The 12484-nt window shown below is 40.5% G+C and overlaps 1 long non-coding RNA gene across 1 annotated transcript in view; it reads right to left on the reverse strand.

The window, feature by feature from the left end:
• LOC120410242 overlaps nt 1-12484 on the reverse strand; it is an 88490-nt gene that overhangs the window by 2347 nt on the left and 73659 nt on the right. Inside the window, exon 3 of the long non-coding RNA XR_005602231.1 lies at nt 2454-2513. This is a non-coding gene — a long non-coding RNA (uncharacterized LOC120410242). The remainder of the gene's footprint in view (nt 1-2453; nt 2514-12484) is intronic.

Here is a 12484-nt window from a genome sequence, read left to right on the forward strand (position 1 = left end):
TGGACAGAGTTGAGATATCTCACAGGAAAATAAAGACTTCTGGGAAAATAAAAGTTTTTTGAAAAGTAAGCTATAGGCATTTTGGGACTAATCTTTCTGTTGTTTAACTGTGGGATATTGCTGGCATAGGCAGGAAACATTAAGACATTAGTCTTAAGCAGTAAGTAAGTATTGCTAAGGATGAATCACGTATTAGCACAAGGAAAGCACAAGGAATTCCACTTTTAGATTAGTAATAATAATGTAAATTTTCCAATAACTCCGCTTTCACGTGGAGTGAAATGGATTCTGCATGGACTACCTGACTATATATTCTAACTGTATGGTCCCCTTTCCATCTCCTATAATTTCTACTTTTTTTTCTGTCTTTCCCCATTTTCTACCCTTTGTGTCAATGAAATCAAAGGTGCAGTAGCAATTTACTGTGGCTGTACCTGAAGTCAAACATTGCTCTCCCTTTGCTCTTCTAGCCAGGATGTCACATATACATTGACACTAGCAGAATATATGAAGCATTCCATTAATATTTTGACTCTTTCACTTATTATAAATATTTATCAATTTCACACGTGACAATTACACCAAATGTCTCTGGAAGTACACCACTATTCAAGCTGAATAGAATGCTAATGTGGTCACTACACTCATTCTACTCCATCTCAAATTTTTGTTTAATTTGTTCTTTTTAAAATCTTGACTTTGCCAAATTAGCTGCAGCTTCTTCTACCACTTTACTCTTCACAAGAACGTACTGCAAGTATAAAAACATGTATCACACATTTCAAGTTATTTTTGCTCCTCTACTAGTCTCTCTGCAAATGTCACCTGCAAAACCGATAAAAAGTTCACAGGAGACAAGATTCAGTATTCGAATCACACTGGAATGAGCTATGATAGCAGGGCCACACCAACTACGTAGGTCATACCTCTCTTCCAAAATCCTTTCATCTAACCAATGCCTAAGGACTCTTGTCTATGTGTCTCTAGAAAACTCAGGATTAGGGTAGGGTTAGGGCTGTGAAAAAGCATGAAGCTGCAGCTTGAGTGGCTGCCAAAAGAAAGTGGGAGCTGAGTGGAGGTCAGCCCTGGAAGAAATGTTTCATTTGGGCAGCACTATCAGAACCTTTGCAGGAAAATTAGGGTTAAAGTTCAGCTTCTGGTTGACATACAAAGGAATTTAGAATTTCAGCATGTGCAGTGCTCAAAGAGCCCAAAGTCCTTGTTTCAGCATATCCACCTTTCCTCACCAGCTCAGCTACTGTACACTGGAACTCAGCATTAAGCACCAGCTGCTGCAATCTCCTTTTTATCAACTCAGGCTACTTGCCTAAGTCATGAGCTGTTCCATCCTCCCTTCTCTGCCCCTGATTTTCTGCATAGCTGAAGCCATAGCGGTCTACTCACATAAAGCAATCGGAGAAATCCATATAGCACTCTTTAAGGCATGAAAAAGTATTTCAACCAGATTTGTTCAGCACACATACAGAACTAAATCATCTCTGTTCTTTCCAAGAAAAGAATCTAGGAACCTTTCACTGGACTATATCATCCCTCATCTACTGCACTGATTGTAGGAACTTTCACAGGACTGGCACTTTTTAAAGTATAGTAGCAGCTGAAAATTATAAATGTCACAGGAGCATAAATCTCTGCAAGTTTTCCATCACACATCTTGGCAGAACAATGCTTTTTTTTGCTACATTAGAGTGCAGTATTAAAACATACGTACTAAATAAACTCCATGAGAATAACCTTCCCTCACTATTCATCCAGACAGAAATGAGGGGGAAAAAAAGGAGGACTCCTTTCCTTCAGCACAGAATTTTGACCAATCCAGTATTTCTATTTTTAATTTTTAATTACATTTATGATATTTCCTGTGGGTATAAGTCACGAATGCAGTTCCAGTATGCTAGGAGCAACATAAATATAGTTATTCCCAAAGGGATCTTACAGCTCTTATGCACGGGTCAGAGACTCTGTGAAATGCAAAATCTGAAACTTTAAAAGCTTTTTAGCCCACATCCTTCCCATTTCTTTTCAAAGGCAGAGTTAATGGATAATGAACAACATTGCCCCAAATTTTGCCCAGAAGGTATAGAATTAGTAACTCCATATTAAATAAAGTAATATTTAGCAATAAGCAGCCACCCAGTCCTATCACATTCCAGAACTGCATCAGAAGTTCCTTCCTGATCTAAATTAACTTATCTGCCACTTCATGCTGACAACTGTACAACTGAATACCAGAGACACGATATTGTTTCCTCTGCAACTCTTCCTAAAGGGATGAAGGAGGAGTGTAACTTCACACCACAGCGTAAAAGCCTAGCCTCCTCCTCCACCTAATATCATGCCTCTTTTCTGACATGAGACTGCTTAGAAGGACTTGAGCTCCTCTCACCATATCTGGGTATGTCAGCCCATAAAAATGTAAAAGATTGTGCACCTACCTTTGATCACAGTCTGGTGAAGGAAAATACTCATCAATTGCTTCACTCAGGAACAAGGTTCTGTTTTAAAATAAACAAGAGACAAGACTTTAAACAATCTTTCCCCCTCTCTCTCTCTTCCCTAATGTTAGCCTTCATTAGTGTTGGTAAACATTTACTTAGCAGGAGCACCTTCGCTCTCCACAACCAAGGTAATGATTACATTACACTAAACAGGGCATGAGGACAGATTGAAGCCATGACAACAGCCGTGTTGGCACTGACCAGACAATGATACAGGGCTGCACTGCAGCAAGCTCAGCTGTGCAGGAATGAGAAAGAGTGGGGCAAGATGAGAAATGACAAACGCAGGAGGGGAAAAAAATCCCCAGGGGGGAAAAAAATCCCAAATCAACAAACCAGGAACCTGGATTTACAACCACAAAGAAAAAAGAAAGTTCACAGAACAAGCAAATTCAGTATGAGCCGAGAGAACTGGAAATGCCAGCACAATCCGAATGGGATTTCTCACACCTGTTCATTAATATTGTTTACTTTGAAACAACCAACAAAGCAAGAATGAGATGTTACCTTCTTTTGTTTTGGCCACAGCTAAGTCAGTTCAGTAAAACTTCAATGGTGTGACAAAGTCTGTGGAGTCTATTGCCAAAGCCTTTACAATTAGGCATACTGTGAAACAAAAACAAACCACCCCCAAGGAGGGAGTCACACCCTCCTCCACGCCTCTGCCTGGCTGGCGATCACACAGATGGAAGTACTTTGTGAAGCCAACTGAAGCTCAGGAAACTTGTCTCTGTGTGCGCACACACACACATGTACACAGAGCAGCTCACCAGGGAGGGCATCTCAAGAGTCACCGACACCCCGAGGGAGAGCACAGACTAGACTGCTATAATTTACTGTACCTGCTGGACAGCCTCTGAAGTCAGCTCTTTCACATCAGTTATGCCTCAGATACACAGGTACCTCTGTAGCCTTCCAGTTCACACAGACCCTGATTCAGCAAAAACTCTGACCTTTGAGTTTCCAATAATCTTTAATACCGCTACAGCCAATTACTAAACAAGACCACACTTGCTCTGCCTGTAAATATAACGAGCGCACCCAGCTCTCTGCCTTCCTCACATAATTACAAGAGTGAAAGTTTCTCCTTTTTCCTGGTTAGATAAAGATTAGTTTAGTAAAAAAGCACCTACACTTCTGCAGGACACAATTTTCCTCTTTTCTTTTGATTCATAATACTTACCTTCCTTCACTAAATAGTTTGAGAAGGCAGAATAAGAAGCCCTGCATGCCTGGCCTCCGCAGATCCCAAAACACCAGGGTAAACATTGGAACAGCCAGATGCAACCACTAAACAACTAAACTACAGAAGAGGTGAATTTGACTTCACTGTAAAAAGAACGGACAACTAAAGAAATGTTTTTTTTCACAGAACAATCCAGTGAAAGTCACTGAGAAAAACCATCAAATTAGGAAGTTAGTTATTAGCAGAATTTATAAAATTCCACCCTCATGGTAGTCAGTAAGACCCACAGAAGTAGATACACTAACATCCAACTACTAGCATTTAATGTAAGTTTCCCACAGCAGTTGGCTGTTTGGTTCACTGCAAAATATCTTGCACTCTCTCATGTAAAACTATTACCAAAGTGCTGATTTGGAACAAGATAAGAGTATCACTCTAATCTAGTCGGTTTTTCTTTCCAGAATACAGAAAACTTGAAAAAACCCAAAAGGATTAGCAGATAATAAATGCAGGGGAGACACTCAGAGAAGAACACAAGTTTCAAATAATTTTGTCTTCAGCTTGTAAAAATGCAACTTACTCCTACTTCCAGAAACTCAGAAAACTGTTACAGCTATGAGGTGAAGAAACTGTTCTTTGTAGGGCCACTGTTATCCACTAAGGCATGTCACAACAGACACAAGTAGAAACGCAACAGAGCCAGGTAAGAAGAGGGCAGAATTTAACACCAGCTGAATGGGGTAACAGGGAATTTAAACTGAACGCAATAATTGATAAGTTCCCAGTGATTAAACACAAAGAACAGAACAATATTACCAACCAGAGAGAAAAATCTATCAGTAGAATGAGACTGCAATTGGCCAAATCTGATTTCACTACAAGATTTATTTTATGGAACCTCAAATTAAAGGAGTGGTTTAAAGCAAGTGGTTTAAAAGGATGACACTGTTGTCATTTCCACAGAAAGCCAAGTGAAGTGGCAAAAAACTTACCTAAAATTTCCCATTTCCGTCCTCCATACATACTGCTGTGCCTATGTTGTCCATGAGAAGGAAACAGATTTGTATGTTTGCAAAGCCCTCAGCACAAAGTGTACGTTACCACCATTATCAACAGCTGTTTAATACCAGCTCCCAAATGCTTAACAGAAGAGGCAACCCCACATTTCATCTCTAGGTATCAAAGCATTTACTAATGCAAATGAAACTCTGCCTAGCACACAATTAAGTGATTTTGGAAGGATGTCATTAACTCTAGAAGCATCATATCTTTTCCCATGTTTGTATTTACTTGCAAATTTACCAGCCATAACAATGGAGTGGGAAAGCTCAGGAGATTGTGTGCCAGCCATGCAGGCTCCTCCAGGAGCTCCTGTTAGTCACTGTACAGAGACTCAATAAACAGTGACATTTGTATTCCTGACAGTTTTATTTCTTCAAACACCAGCCACACTGGAAGTTTCACTTTACTTTTTGCTCCAGAATAAAGGCCAAATCTCAGCATAACAGATGCTGTCTGGAAATCCCAGGACACATATGAGAGCACATGTGTGGTCCCATTCACCATTACAAGATAAAACAGCTTTCAGGAAAATGAGAAGGGTGCTTGGTTTTTTTAAGCATAAAAACCTTAATATGTACACTAATCAAATACAACAAGGTCCTCTTAGTCAGAAGAATAGTATTCACACAGGAGCCCAACCAAGCAGAACTATTTTCCCATGAAGATCTTATCCTCAGTCTGGGCAAACAATCCAAGTCACATTAGGCAGACAACAGTTCTACCATGTATGTCTCTGTAGTAATTACACCAAAGAAACATGACTGTCCTAAGTTTAAAAATATTAATCATTTTAAAAGCCCACATCAGAAGCACAGTGAAAATACCTAATGATAAAGCACACATGGGAAAAAGAGAATATAGCTTGGTATAGTTAAAATATGCAAATGTTTACAGGAACATGAGAACAGGAAGAAGTACAGAAATACAGAAATAGAGAGTAGGAAACAGAGAATAGAAAATCCTGCTTATCAAATGGTGGAAATTTTAGTTAATTTCTGCAAAAAATAGAATTCAGAATAAAAACTACAGTCACCTGAGGTCTGTATTTCTTCAACAAATATTTTATAAGAATTGAGCAGTTTTACAGTTCAAAGCTGCGCAAAGATGAGCACAGGCGGGGTTGACTTTCTAGTGGATATAGGAAGTAAGGATGGATGGACTGCAGCAATTAAACTGGAAAAAAGGAAAATATACATAGAGAAGGAGAAGAGGAAAAACATGAAGCTATCTGGGAATGAGTGAAACCAAGGAGCAATTATCAGAAAATGTTACTGCCAGAAACTGCAAATGCTCAAGAAAAAGCACCATGCAGAAAACGGTATTCACTGCCAGTATCTCCAAAGAAGTGAAAGAAATGGAAACTAGGCAGCAAGTTTATACTTGAAATAGTTAATTAAGGACATTGGACATCAAAACACATTAATACGTTTACCTTAACATATTTATTTGAGACTCCACCTGAAATACAGCATTCAGCTCTGGAATACCCAGCACAGAAAGGACATCGACCTGTTAGAGCAAGTCTAGAGGAGGACTACCAAGATGGTTAGAGGGATGGAGCACTTTGCTATAAGGAAAAACTAAGGGAATTGGGATTGTTCAGCCTGGAAAAGAGAAGACTTTGGGGTGACCTAATTGTGGCCTTCCAGTACCAGAAAAGAGTCTATAAGAAACATGGAGAGAAACATCTTACAAGGGCATGTGGTGATAAGACATGGGGGAATGGCTTCAAACTGAAAGAGAGCAGGTTTAGATTACATAGTAGGAAGAAATTCTTTACTGTGAAGGTGGTGAGGCACTGGAACAGGTTGCTCAGAGAAGTTGGGGATGTCCCATCCCTGGAAGTGTTCAAGGCCAGGCTGAATGGGGGCCCTGAGCAACCTGGTCTAGTGGAAGGTGTCCCTGTCCATGGCAGAGGGGTTGGAATGAGATGATCTTTGAGGTCCCTTCCAATCCAAGCAATTCTGTGATTCCATGATAGTTCCTTTATGACTCATTCACATATATCCAGCAGAGTTGGTTTGAGAAGAGAAATGTTTTCTGAGACACACTGAAGCTCTCAAGTGAAATTGTATTTTTCATAAGAGAAAGCAGTCTTATTTTCAAAGTTCTAGAACTGATCTCTTAAATTCTTCCTCTCCCTCTTGGGGTTATCTTCAACATAATTCACCAGCAGATTTTTCACAACAGAAGAAAAAGCATCAAGGTCACAGCACCCAGCCTGCCAGCATTCAAGAAGTGTCTGCCTAACATTCTCAGGCTCCATGACGTGATTCTTGGAGCTCTCCTGTGCAAGGCCAGGAGCTGGACTTTGATGATACTTGTGGGTCCCTTCCAACTCAGAATATTCTAAGGTTCTATGATCACTTTGATAATGTAAAGCAAATGGCTTAGTACAGTTCATCATCCATCCAATGCCCTACATCAGATCTTGCATGCCCTTAGGTGGCATCGCCTTTGCCTGTACACAAAGGAAAGAATTCCTCCCTATAAGCCTGTTCATGGCATGGAGGGCAGGTGGTCCAGGCCCTGTCTGCCATCAGCATGACTGTGCTTGCTTGCAACCATGCTGCTCTCTGAAATGCCCATGACCCTGACTGCTTCAGCAGTCTGATTTTCAGAAAGGCCAATGCAAGCAGTGAAGTGTTAAAAAAGTAATGCTGTCTCTGCCTCCATCCTTTTCTCTCCTGCTATCAGCTTAGCTCTATGTCTCCCAACAAGCAAAAAAGCAAACCAGCTGCAATCAAGGCCAATGGGAAAAAGCTATCAGTAACCTTCTTCCCAGTGCTACAACCTAGCAGCTAAAATCATGCCATCTTTGTGAGAAGAAATTTGTAAAGAAAGAGGGAATGACTACAATATCAAGAAAAGATCTCTCCTAGTTCTCCCTTCTTTTTGCTCTCACCACGTGGGTAGGAAGGAGACAGCCTTCTCAGCTGATTAAACTCCATTGCTACTATTTGTGGGATATGCCCAGCCACTGCCCTGGAGGGATGTCTGCTGAGATAAAAGATTTTGCAATCGCCCAGCAGGACTCCCTGGAAAGGCAACTACTTTTGGATCATGGCGAGGAAAGGTAGACCCACAATCCTTTGGGATACCCTATGCAGATCATTCTGTAACCCATTGATCTGTCCCAGACCCTCTGTAATCCATTGGTCCCCTTGCTGATCCCCTGGATCCCTATAAAGGCAAGCTCCCCCGATCCCCTTGGGAGAGAGAGCTCGTCCCTGGCTTCCCTTCGCCGGAGGGGACCCACAATAAAGCTCCCTTCATGCGGAACCAGCCACATGGGCCTTCTCGTCTCTCTCTCTGGTCTGGTTTGGCCTAGAGGCTGCCCTGCAGAGCTGAGCTGGAATCACGAGCTGATATCACTAAAGAGCTGACAGCCTCTGCAAGGGCCCCTCTGCCAGCAGCTGAGAGGAAGACACCGGACCCCGGGAAGGCAATTCCTTTCGGGACCATCTCCCCGGACCGGTCATCTCTTCCTGGGTCACAGCCTCGGACCCCATCACCAGCTGTAATAACTATTCTCTCTTCCTCTCCACTCCCACCCTATTATTTATGACTGTTCCTTAATGAGCAAAGGAGAGTCCTGAAGAAGGAACAACTATGATTTATGTATTAGACAGATAAATTTTGAATGACTGTCAGTTTCTATCCTGCCACAGAGCCACTGCCTCCTGGCAGCAATGCTGTAATTAAGATGATAGCATTGAGTGTTCTCTGAATTACAGGGTTAAAGTAGTAGAGAGCATTGTATTTAAACCTTTCACCCCATTTGGATAATTTAAACAATTCTGCTAATAATGGCTTGTTTAGGCTAATCCACATCAAAGCATTCCAAATTAAGAGAACCCAAAAGAACTAAAGACACCTAGTTTAGTACTAGTCTTTCCCTGGTCCTAGTAAACCACGGCTCACGCAGTCGAAGCAATGCCTTATCCCTCTGCACCTGTCACAAAGCCATTGCTATCTTAAGAAAAATAGCATATAAAAAAAGCAGCAAACAAATAACCAAATTCATGAAAGGCAATCATGCGTTATATTTCCAGACAGCCTGAAAACGCCTAGGTGCCCAAACCCCACAGGAATGAAACTAATGTCAACTAAAAGCTATGTAAAGGTTTTGTGCCTAAATGGTGACCCCCCAGTGAAGCTGACAGCTACCATGGAGAATGTGAAGAGGAAGAAGGTAATTTGCTTCTCTCATTTTATTCTTCCATTAAATAAAGAAAACTAAGTCAGAAGCCTGCCGAGTTTATGCTTTTCCTTTATCATTGTCAATATTTGATCTGGACAGTGTTGCGTCTTCAGACCCCTTATGCTTACTTTTATCTCTGTCCTTTAACATAAATGATGTGCACTCTACATCGTAGAGCAGATTCCTCCAATATCTCAGATGCTGTTGGGGGAAAAAAGTATAAACAGCTCCTCACTTAACCTCACGCATGTGCCTATAATGATATAAATCTGCAATTCTAAATTATGACACACCCCCACTAAGGAATTAATTAAAACTAGAATTAACATTGTTCATTTTTTATGAAGGAGGAAACCAATAAAGCCAAAAAATTTATACTCAAATATAACGTATAAAACACATCTGATATGATGGTAAAGACATGCTGTAATAAAGAAACTGAAGTTTTGCCCATAATTCAGTTCAAATCTGCTGTTTAAACAACTTTCTTTGTATGCACTTTGAAGTTCATAGTAGTAGTTCCAAGATGCCCAGTAAGTGGCCATAGCACAGCTGGCTGTACAGAAAAGAATATATAATGGAAAGACATACTCAATCCAATAAACCAAGTAAAAAATTACAGATAGGTTTCTTGGATACAAACACACAGAGCTGAATGAAATCCAAATAATAAGCGTAATATCTTGAAGCCGAATTGGGCAAGACTTGTTACAGATTGGCTGTGTCTGCACCTGTTTTATTTCCTTACATGGAACAGAGAAAACAGGTAAAAAAAAAAATTCATTCAGGGGAGTGAGGGGAAAGAAGAAATCAAAATTTCCTACCCAATTACTTTTCACATGCTTGCTTAATGTTCAACCCCAAATTCAGCTTAGCCAATGCTCAGAAACAGACATATCTTCAGGATTTTCCTCACACTTCAGGTCTGATAGCCTTCTTTCTCTTTCCACACAGTCTTCTCAAGATCTGCTACTGCTACTACATTCCAAAAAGTCCAAATACCTGGTTGCTGATGATAAAGGCTGCAGGTGCAGTCAGTTAATGAGAAATACACAAATGTTGAACACTGTTCTCTCCTCCCTTGGGGCTCCCAATTGCTACTGAGGTTGGCTATATAAATGCTCAAACCATCACCAAACCTTCCCACAAATGGAAATAGATACCTGATCCATCCAGAGAGGTCTCCACTACTAGATATGCTTGTTTGGAAGTGTATTTAAATTCACTATTTTACTCTATCATCCCTCTCCCTTTATGTTTTCTGGCATGCAGAGGTGAAACAATCTGATCCACAAATCTATTTTGAAAGACTATAAATGATGCAGATTCTTGATGCTATTGCTCATTATGCCCGGAAAACAAAAATCTTTGCATAAATCAGTAATTTTCTTTCTCCTTATTTGCCATGAGACAATAATACAGATTATGACTACTGAGAGAGCAGTGCCAGAACAATTTGAGGAGAGTAGTATGAATTCTTTCAATGCTGAAGGTGCAAGGACCTGGCTGCATACTTTTACTTGATCTTTTGAAGTCAACAATCTGATAGTGGTTGAATTGCAAGGAAGAATGGCATCTGAAAAAAGGTACACATGATCAACCAACCTGAGTTCAAGGAACACCAAAAATGCTTTAAGATTAGCAGTCAGAAAAGCCTGCAGATTCTCTAGGACACTGGGTTATGATCAGGGAGAAGTGTCAGTACTTACAGATTGACTCACAGAAGCACGACTAAAGCAGCTCTTCGTGGCACTGTTTGAGAGCCACTGACCCAGAAAGGCACTAAAGTAAAGCTGTACATAACACTCCCAAATGCAGGCAGCACTCAGCTCTGTGCTCTGCTGCTGGAAGGGAAACACTGCATGAAGATCCACAATTTCATAGTTCACATGAACAGCTAAAGAAGCTTTTGTGCTTGCAATGAAATGAAAATTTCTGCTTACCTTCTTAATTTCCTTTCATATGTCAAGTTAAAAGCTCTCTGCTGCCATCCTTCTTTCTTTTCCCCTGTCTTATTCTATCCTTTCACAGTAATTCTGAATCAATCAGATTAAGTTCCCTGTGTTTTCATGCAAACATCTGACTTTCCTGGCTTCACCGGTACATGAGCAAAAGCCCCCCTCCCACTCCTCTCTCATCCCAAGACATTGAGGCATGCACAACTTTCCCTGAGCATCATCATGTGGTGGAGTAAGGCCACACTTGTGTTTTTAAAAGAGGCATCCAGCCAGCTGGAGGTTTCTTTATGGCCTAAGTGAAAAGCCTTTTAGACTTGTAAACTGAGCCAAAACCTTGACCTACCATGCCCTTGTGGGGCCAACAACATTCTTCCACTACTTGAGAGAAAAAGTACATGAACTGTCAGTTTGGACAATGCACTTAGGCACATGGTGGGATTCTTGGGGTGTCCTGCACAGAGCCAGGAGTTGGATTCCTTGATCCTGATGGGTCCCTTCCAACTTAGCATACTCTACTATTTTATGGTTCTATGAGTCTATGCAAAAATCATGTGACATGGCAAGTGAGTATTATCACTATATGATACTATCAGTGTTTCAGTAGATAAAACACAGCAGGGTCCCGTGTAGGGCAAATTTTTTTTTTAGACTTTGAATCAACTCTGCTCCATTTTAAGGCAGGTAAGAATAAATATTCAAAAGCAGAAGATTCGGTTTGAGTTTTAGACCACATTCAATTCTCAATGTGAGAATTGGATCAAATGCTTGTCAGAACCACCAGAAGTATTTCCACTGAATTCAACAAGCACAGGGTCAGGATCTAAATTTATACTATGTCAGTATTTGTACATACATTTACAGATATAAACGCCATGCTGTACACTATTATCATAAATTTTTTTGCATGGAACTGTCTAAGCATTACAGATGAATCACAGCAAAGGGTTGGGTTTTTTTAATAATATTAAAAAATTCTTTCTCCTTTGGGACCCAGCCATAACCCATTCTTATCTCTGTAATAACACAGATTTTCATCTCACTAATCTTCTTCCACCCTCAATACAAAAAGAGAATTTGCAAAATGGATGACTAACCAACCCCCTTTCAGTTAAGCATCACTCTGCTTAGGTGTTTTGACACTCCTAAGCTATATTTTTCTACTCGTTTTTTTGAAAATGAATGTTCCTTTTGTTTCCACAGATTTACAATAGACAAAGTCAGAGACAATGCTCCATTTGAGTTAGCTCATAAATCAGCAAAGACATCAGGGGAAACTGCCTTTTCCATCCCAGCAGTGCAAACAGAAATTGTACTTGTCCAGCCTTATTTAACAGACCATCTTGCTGGTGAACTGCATAACCCTCACACTACGTCCCAAACACATCCAGGCTCCCATGGACTGAGGCACCTGCAGATTGTAAGGCTTTTCATGGGAAACAGGTTTTTTTCTCATTCTTTCCCTTCATCTTAACTACCAGTCTAACCTGAATTGTATAAAACCAAAGGAAAATAATTTCCCAAATGCCAATGCTCAAATCACTTTGTACTTCCAACCACC

Source organism: Corvus cornix, chromosome 6 (assembly GCF_000738735.6).
Source record: "Corvus cornix cornix isolate S_Up_H32 chromosome 6, ASM73873v5, whole genome shotgun sequence".
NCBI lineage: Eukaryota > Metazoa > Chordata > Aves > Passeriformes > Corvidae > Corvus > Corvus cornix.